Raw genomic sequence first — 8,160 nt, forward strand, 5'->3', positions numbered from 1 at the left:
TGTTGGTGACTGGAAACATGTTACCTTGTCGGACGAGTCTCGTTTCAAATTGAATAGAGCGGATGGACGTCTACGAATGTGGAGACAACCTCATGAATCTATGGATCCTACATCTCAGCAGGGAACTTTTCAAGCTGGTGGAGGTTCTGTAATGGTGTGAAGCATGTGCAGTTGGAGTGATAGGGGACCCCTGATACGTATAGATACAAGTCTGACAGGTGACAAGTACGTAAGCATCCTCTCTGATCACCTGCATCCATGCGTGCCCATTGTGCACTCCGACTTGGGGAATTCCAACAGGACAATGCGACACCCCATACGTCCAAAATTGCGACCGAGTAGTTGCAGGAACATTCTTCTAAGTTTAAAGACTTCCCTTGGCCAGCAAACTCCACAAACATGAGCATTATTGAGCATATCTGGGATGCCTTGCGACGTGCTGTTGAGAAGAGATTTTCATCCGCTCATACTCTGACCGGTCCTCCCCGATAGCTGAGTGGTCAGATCGACGCAATGTCATACAAAGGGCCCGGATCCGATTTCCGACTGGGTCGGAAATTTTCTCCGCTGAGGGACTGGGTGCTGTGTTGTCTTCATCATCATCATCATCATCATCATCATCATCATCATCTCATCCCCATCGACGCGCAAGTCGCCGAAGTGGCGTCAATTAAATACTTGCACCAGGTGACCGGTCTACCCGACGGGAGGCCCTAGCCACATGACATTTCATACTATTACGGAGGTATGGACAGCCCAGCACGATTCATGGTGTCAATTCCATCCAGCACTACCTCAGACATCAGTCGAGTCAGCGTCATGCCGTGATGGGTGCTTCTGTGGGATCGTGGGGGCCCTACACAATTTTAGGCAAGTGTACCAGTTTCTTTGACTCTTCAGTGTACATTCACTCACAAAAAGTTGCAAACCCGTTATAATGAAATATCGCTAGTTGGTATTTACCAAGGTGTTTGTGTGAGTGTAGTCCATGTTACGCCCTTAGAAAAACTTACGTTTTTGGGAATTGTTGACTTCACACATTCGAATTGATTCATACTTAACAAACAGAAGGCGGGAAGTCGAACTGAATAATTGAAACAATGTTGCAGGGGGAGAGAATTTTAGTGACAAGGGGCAGAAAACGCGAAGGGAGTACCACAACGTTAAATTTTGAGTGCATTTAGACTCTTTATACACTGAAATGATAATTAAATCGAAACCTTTAGCTGCCGACAGCTGTTGTTGATATACATCAGTAGGGACATGTTGAAAATGTGTGCCCCGACCGGAACTCGGACCTGGGATCTCCTGCTTACATGGCAGACAGTCTATCCATCTGAGCCGTCGAGGGCAGAGGATAGTGCGACTGCAGTGACTTATCCCTTGCAAGCTTCCCGTGGGACCCACATTCCCAACTGTCCACAACCTACATTAGTAGTGTTGCTGTTAGGTAAACCGGCCATTGACCTCCTCCTATGCAAATGCGCACGCTTTGCCGAACTCTTACGGGACTCGTCAGCTTAGTCTGGTGCGAGTAACGAGTAAATGGGCAAATATCTATAAGGAACACTACTAATGTAGGTTGTGGACAGTTGGGAATGTGGGTCTCACTGAAAGCGTGAAAGGGGTAAGTCCCTGCACTCAAACTATCCTCTGTGCCCTCGGTGGCTTAGATGGATAAAGCGCCTGCCATGTAAGCAGGCGAGTCCTGGTCGGGGCACACATTTTCAGCTGTCCCCATTGATGCATATCAACAACACCTGTTGGCAGCTAAGGGTTTCGAATTAATTAACATTTCATTCTAGAGAAGCTGCACGGCCATCAATAGTATCTGTTCTTTCGGGAACAGATACCATCTTCATAGCCTTATACACTGATGTGTAAAACTTAAGGGCGAAAGTATCTTCCGCACTTGGTAGTGACATAGCGCGATGAAACTTGATCCATATATACAAAGAACTTCTACAATATAGTGCACAAGATAAGTGAAAGAAGCATGGAATGAGGTGAACAGAAATTACACTGTCATTCAAAGACAATAATTACACTGAAGTTACTAAGTTCCATGACGGACATAACAAATGACAGGGCATGGTTGTCAAAGGAATGTGTGATAACCACGGACGGCAGTGCAAGCTTTACGACGTGCTCCCATGTTATCCAGAATGTTGCTATGGAGCTCTCGTGGTTGAGAGTTTCACTCCCTCACCAGCTCGACTGACAATAGCTGACCGTCGCTGGTGCCTGTGGACGTCCTCCAATAAGTTTCCCAATCGCATGCCACACGTGTTCGATGGTGTTTAAGTAAACGGATCGGGCATGGCAGTCCATTCGCCGACTATCCTCTAGTTCCAAGAGTCCCCCCACCTGCGCAGTTCGATGAAGCCGCACATTATCACGTACGAAGATGACGTCAGGGCCGAATGCATTCTTGAAAAGACACACATGGGGGAGGAGTACAGTGACATGACTCTTCAGTTGTCAACAGCGTTGGTGTAGGAATGGAAAGATCTACCACGAGCTCTCCTTAGCAACCTTGCGGCCAGCTTGGGAGTACGCTGCAGGGTATGTATACATTGCAATCTGTGATGATCAAACTTCCTGTTAAGAACCAAGAGCCACCTTTTTTTAATGTCCAAGGAATCATGAATAGCAATAATTTAAGTATAATTATTGACTTTGAACAAACTTGTCATTTCTGTTCTTCTCACTGCGTATTTCTTTCCGTTACCTGCTGCGCTACACTGTAGCAGTTTTTTCCAAGTATGGCTCAAGTTTCTTCGAGCTGTGTTAGCTCTCAGTGACACGTCATGCGAAAGTTACTTTCGTCCTTCAGTTTTGCACACAAGTGTATATGCGAATGATCTTTCATTTGACGTTCACCGAACATAATTGGTACCAGTATTATAAAAAAATCATTACGAAGAAAGCAACAGAAGAAATTTTTAATGATGGTATTCAAAAAACTATGAAGTGGTTCTCTGAAAATGGACGCTCCCAAATTTTGAGGAAACATTCATTTCTGTACAACAAATAGTCATATCAACAATAATAGATGTAGGACATCAACAAGGGTCAGTAAACAGGACAGAACATTGCAAATTTTTGGGTGTACATATTGATTAGACGAAATGGGAAAAGCATATCACAGAGCTGCTCAAACGACTAAGTGCAGTTATTTTTGCTCTTTGTATAATTGTTAGTCTTAGAGATAAACGAATCAACCTCCTGATATATTTTGCATATTTCCCTTCAATGGTGTTTATGGAATAATTTTCTAGGATAACTCATCCATTAAAAAGGAAGTACTGAATGCACAAAAGCATGCAGTAAGAGTAATATGTGGTGTTCATCTGCAGTCTTGGTGCAGGTATCTCTTCAAGGAGGTAACTGCACCATTAGAAAACATTTAGTCGCTAGAGAAACTCGTCAAATAATCCATCAGAAATTAAGAAGAGTAGTGATGTCCATACCTACAAAAAGAACATTTATTACCTATTACTGAAGATGACAGCAGCTCAGCGAGTTGTTCAGTATGCAGCAACAATTTTTTCATCATTTTTCCAGTGTCATAAAATATCTGACAGGTAGCAAAGCAAGTGTTAAAGCTAATCTAAAATCATTTCACCCGGGTAGCTCCTTTTCCATGGAAGATTCTTTTATTTAAAAAAACTCACAGCCTGCAAAAAGCTGGTTTTTAAATGCAGTTATTTGCTCGAGACTAAAAATTTAATATGTCCAATAATATTAACACCAATCACAAAGAGTATTCTCTAAATTGGCTCGTTCCACATCATTTCGGAAGAACAATAGTTCAAAAGATCTATGGAATACGTAACTAACTAGAAAAAAATGAGTGTCGATTTGGAAGTAATAGGGTATCCAGTATAAGAGACAGACTTTAAAAACGCATTGAAAGAAACGAGAAAGGGACGAGACTATTTCTCCAAAATTTGTATGATCAAAGAATGAAATGAAATTCAAACGTCTTTTCATTTTGGCTTACAGAGTGCATGAGACTAGAGCATCAGCCTTTCGCAAAAATATCCACAAAATCCCGAAGATAGCAAGGGCTGATATGTGAGAGAAACAATAGACAATCAAGACAACAGCTGATACTTTCAACCTGCTAACAAGAATAATGCAGAGAACAACGGGAAAGAAAATTAAGTATCTGATAGATGGCGATCAGTTTCGCATTTTTAACATTTCGCTTCTTATCGAAAGCAAGGCTTAGGGAACATTAAGACATTCATAGGGTTTTACGAAGTATGGAACTCGTTAAACTATGAAAAGTGGTGCAAGATGTTAAACGTCCTCGGGAAAAATAGGTGTAAGGCGTAGGGAAAGACGGAAAATGCACAATTTGTACAAGAACCAACAGATCACATTAAGAATGGAATATGAAGAATGAAGTGCTCGTGTTAAAAAGGGTATAATACAGCGATGCAATGTTCCCCTCCTGCTGTTTAACCTACGCATCGAAAAAGCAGTGACGTAAGCGAAAGAAACGTTCAGAAGTAAGATAATTCAGAGAGAAAGGATATCAGTGAAAACATTCACGACGACCTTGCTATCCTTGGTGAAAGCGGTGAGCAATTAACAGTCTTACGAGCACATTAAATGGACAGAGAAAACAAAAGCAAGACGAAAGTATTGAGCAGCAGCAGAAATCAGATTCGCAATAAGCACATCATCAAAACTGGGGACCACGATTTAGACGAACAAAGAATTCTGCAACTTTTGGAAGCAAAATTACTTATGACAGATTAAACAAGGAAGATATAGCACGTAACTCGAACAGGAGAATAACGCATTCCTTGCTAGTATCAAACACAAGCCTTAATTTTAGGGCGAATTTCTGATAACGTACGTCTAAAGCACAGCATTCTATTGAAGTGAATCAAAGAGCGTTTGAGAATCGGAACAGAAACGAATCGAAGCGTTTGATATACGGTGTCGTTGTAGGATACTGAAAATTAAGTGAGCGAGTAAGATAAGAAATGAAAAGGCTTTCCTCAGAATCGGAGGGAAAACAATGTGTGTAAAACACTGACTAGAAAAGAAAAGAAAAGAAGGAAAAGTATGTAAGTGTGTCATGAATAGTTACATGACACAACAGGGGAAAATGTCCAAAGGATGAATGATACTGGAATATATCTAATGAGCAACTGAGGGCGTTGGTTTTAGTGCTAAAATGATGTTAATAGATTGATAGGAGAAGAAGGAAGTGAAGTCGCAGTGTGAGCAACATCTCCATTAGTGTAACCATGAGTTTCGCACAGTTTAGAAGGCCCAACTACATACCATTTTATACTAATTGACCTAACAAGAACCATCAGACCCGTTAATCAAGAATTTTTAGGGGTCTGGGGTATGTTGTAGGGTGACTTGTCCCGAATACCTGGCTTGCGGCTTTTCGTACGACGGCCACTAGTTTCCGAGAAAATCGATGTTGAAGTTGATGCGTACCTCCTATATCCATAACGTTAATTATGCTTCGACCGAACGAGCGCCCGTTGTGAAAGGGCTAAAGTTCGTGGCTTCCAAGCTGAAGATTCGAGTTCCATGCTGCTGTACTGTGTTTTATTTATTTTTTAATCTCATCATAGAAAACATAATTATGAGGTATATGTCATGAAAAAGTATTCATCAGCTTGAAAGTGTCAGCTGTTATCTTTATTTTTCGCTGAAGTAATTTCATTAATAAATCAATCATCACAGCCTATTTTCTTCAAGTGTGTATTCTGTCTGTCGTTAGTAGTTTGAACTTCAAATATTTGGACAGTTGCAAAGAATTTTCAACGAAGAACGAAGTATTGTGAGATGCAGAAGAACTCCAGATACATACGAAAGTACTCATTTATAATTTTGATCTCCATTATGTAATTATTACCGCTGAAGCCAGCTGCCAGTACTAATCTACCTACGACAGACCCCTTGTGGAACAAGAGCAAAAACCAATTTCAACTATATTAGTCATTCCGTCACAGCACTGTATATTATAAATGCGTTTTATTATGAATGCAATAACCATGCGAAATGTTCAAAAACGAGTTGCCGATTTCACTTATAAATTAAGAAATGTAACTGTGACCTGCACCGAATCACGGAAGTTCACCACAGTACTGCACCGAGGCCTTCTAAAGTCTGTCATTCTTCCGTGCGTGGTCCAAGAACGCTTTCTTTGTATTACTGATTCTTGGGAAGAACAGACACTTCACGAATAAATCTTTAAGGACGAAAGACATGCATGCACCTAAGCCGGAAAAACTTCCGCACGCAAATGTACTCCACTTAGCAAAGATAGGGATAGTTATTTTTACTGGCAGGTTAAAATTGTCACGGAAATATTCAAAAAATGGTTCAAATGGCTCTGAGCGCTATGGGACTTAACATCTGAGGTCATCAGTCCCCTAGAACTTAGAACTACTTAAACCTAACTAACCTAAGGACATCACAAACATCCATGCCCGAGGCAGGATCCGAACCTGCGACCGTAGCGGTCACGCGGTTCCAGGCTGTAGCGCCTAGAACCGCGCGGCCACACTGGCCGGCCACAAAATATTCAAAATGCTCTCGACTTGCTAAGGACTAAGAGAGAAATCTCTATGAAGGATGATCCCATCAAATTATATTCTTTACTTCTGCGTCAGGTTAGAGCATCTGATGTCACAAAAATCATGAAATACTAGTGTTTCGCATCGAAATTGATCGAAGGAAATGCAGTCATTTATTTTTTAAATTTACAGTGTTTCCCGGTATCGCATCTGAAAAATCCGTGTGCCTGCAAGGCAGTAGCTTTCATTAAATGTGTGTGGTGCTCTGCGAATTCGTGTTTTGGTTACTTCTGTGACAAATACCATCCGGAATTCTGTTCTAACACAGCAAGCGATAGCGAGTAAGACGAGTCTGTATTCTAACCTGTATCAAACAGAATGTACATTCTAAGAAATTTTGCCGTCGTCATCTATTTATTTATCAACGGAATTACTATGGCAAAAACGACTGTTCTTGAATAATTACGCATGAACAGTCCTAATTAATGCTATGCTATACGATGAAACTAAAAACAACGCTGATGGGATTTGAACCCGTACCGCCAGCATGGTGGTTGTAAAACTTAGCCCCTACTAATCGCTCATTTGGTCGAAACGTATCTACAGTTAAAGGTATAGCAGGAACATTCAAAACTGCAGCATCGGTTTTCTCGAAATCTAGGTGTCGTCTCATGAAAAGCGACTAGGAACGTACTCTTAACAGATTCCTCAAACATAGGTAAGACTCATCAAAACCTATGATTAAAGGATCTGGTGATGCCTTTGTAAGACCCAAGGCGGAGTAGGATATGCCTTGTACAGACCATTTACAGGAATATGCTCTCATTAAGGAGAGCTCAATAAATACAGTTGAGCTATTGGCAATTATATCAACTCTAAAATACCTAATACCAAATTTTCAAAATATTTTGTGCAAGCAGACCAAAACTGCTTCACAAAAATTGGAATATTGCAACAAGCAGTGTCAACCATATAAATATGAAGTAGGTACTTTGAATGAAATATGGTTTGGAAACGCTAAGCCTCAGGATGTTAACTTAATTGGGGTTAACAAGCGTCCGCCAAAACAACGAAACACTGTATGCCTCAGCATAGCGTAGAGTTACAAAAGGCCGTTTCCATGCCATTATTCTACGTCGTGTCAATTTCATTTCCTTCATCATGAAACATGCGACAGAAACGTGGCCATCTCCTGGTTCACAGCGCAGAGGGATAGAAGAATAGCCTATTCTCAAATTTAATCTGTTACTCCACGAAAGGTAGGCTTTTAAAACAAACTCAGAAAATGGCGTACCACATCCATCATTTAAGATGTGCCTGGGTCATTCACGGTATCCAAGCCATTAAAATAAAGTTTTCCAGAAATCAGTCGCATCTCTCTGGTGTATAAAAATGCGCAGAAAATCGTTAGAAGACTTCTATAAGGAACTCGGGAAACAAGAAGTAACATTTCCGATTTCAGCGTATCTTTTACTACCTATAAACAATTCTAACATTTTTCTGAGGTGGTGGTTCAAGGGAGGTAACAAGGAAACCTTGTTTTGTGGTAAAGAACTTCAAAATGTTGTTTTCTGTTCATAAAATTATTTCATCTATTTCC

This window comes from Schistocerca americana, chromosome 8, assembly GCF_021461395.2.
Source record: "Schistocerca americana isolate TAMUIC-IGC-003095 chromosome 8, iqSchAmer2.1, whole genome shotgun sequence".
NCBI lineage: Eukaryota > Metazoa > Arthropoda > Insecta > Orthoptera > Acrididae > Schistocerca > Schistocerca americana.